Consider the following 1586-nt stretch of genomic DNA (forward strand, 5'->3'; position numbering starts at 1 on the left):
TGTTTATCTCTCACAAACATGCTAGAAATTAAACCAGAACCCCATATAAAACATAGCAATAGCAAAGAAGGCCCATAACATGCTAGAAATTTAATCAAAATCCCACAGAAATAAAAAAAATGGCCCATGCAGGTCTCGAATAATCAAAATCCCACAGAAATAAAAAAATGGCCCATACAGGTCTCGAACCTGTGACCTTGGCGTTATTAGCACCACGCTCTAACCAGCTGAGCTAATAGGCCAACTGAATAAAATGTTCAAAGTACATAGTGTTGTTCAGAAACGAAAACAAAACCAACAAAAAGAGATATGTGCTCACTTATAGAAACACCACGAACCAGAGTTACTGCGTATGCCGTTGTAATCCTCATATGTAACTGTAGGATGTGTAATTAGGACGTGGAATTGGAATATGTTGACCTCCATTCGTCGACTAGATCCTATTTACATCAACTTCTCAGTGTGAAAAGTCAAAAGCTGAAACAAGTAGCTAGCTTTTTGTTTAGCTTTAGGAAGGCTAGAAGCTCAGAAAAGATGAGGGCCTATTTGGGAGCAAAGTTTTCCAATACCACAGTTTTATAGTATTGCAGTTTTTGAATGCTAAAGCATAACCAAAGTATCCTAATACATAGTTTCGCATGCGCGACGAGGAAAAACTTTGGTCTAGACAAAGTTTTCAATACTGTGGTTTTACTAGTGTATTCATAATACCATGTTTTTAATATAGAGTTTTTGGAACCTTTGTCAAACACCATTTTATATAAATATCAAAGTATTGTCAAATATCATGGTATTGCATTAGAACTAGGAAATTTTTTGCTTCCAAACAAGCCCTGAGTTTATATAGGAAGTTGAGAAGCCTGATTTATAGGCTTTCTGTAGCTTCTTGAGTTTAGGAAACTAATAACATAATCGAAAGTTACCATTTGTTTCTCAGGATCAAAAGCCCAACAACAGATTTTTAGAAAAGCTCTAAAAGCTACAACTCAAATAAATAAGGTCTAAAAGCATCTCCAACGGCTTCTAATATTTCTACTTCCAATATTTCTATATTGGACTCCTCCCAAAGGTTTAAAAGACCTAAAAATATACCAAACTCCAATGACTCCTTCAAAATACCCCAATGTGCTCTATCCCTCACCTCTTTCATTCTCTTTCCTCGTGGCCTTCTCCACCAATGGTTTCTGTTGAAACTATGGAGTCGCAAGTCTTGCATTACTTTAGGGGGTGTTTGGAGTTTGGTTTCTATAGACTAATTTTTAGCCCTTTCATTTTATTCTATTTTATTTAATAAATTTTCAAATACAGAAACTAAAACTATATTTTAGTTTTTACATTTGATAATTTATGAACTAAAATAGAATAAAATAAAGTGACTAAAAATTAATTCGCAGAAACCAAACGCCCTTTTAATTGGCACTACTACAACTATTGTTGTAGTTCTACGGTGTTGATACACTTTACTTCACTAGAGGTGAGCATGGTTGCCATACGATCTTCTAGCTTAGATTGCATCCGACACAACTGTGGTGACCGATAGGTTGGTGGTGGCGCGAGAAGATTCCTGGCACGCAACACTTCTGGTC

At 35.9% G+C, this 1586-nt stretch overlaps 1 non-coding gene across 1 annotated transcript; it reads right to left on the reverse strand.

The window, feature by feature from the left end:
* Positions 1-168: 168 nt before the first annotated feature.
* On the reverse strand, positions 169-242 carry TRNAI-AAU (transfer RNA isoleucine (anticodon AAU)). Its single transcript has one exon. It is a non-coding gene; the product is annotated as a tRNA-Ile (tRNA).
* Between the last annotated feature and the right edge of the window lie 1344 nt (positions 243-1586).

This window comes from Zea mays, chromosome 3 (genome assembly GCF_902167145.1).
Source record: "Zea mays cultivar B73 chromosome 3, Zm-B73-REFERENCE-NAM-5.0, whole genome shotgun sequence".
NCBI classification, from domain to species: Eukaryota; Viridiplantae; Streptophyta; class Magnoliopsida; order Poales; family Poaceae; genus Zea; species Zea mays.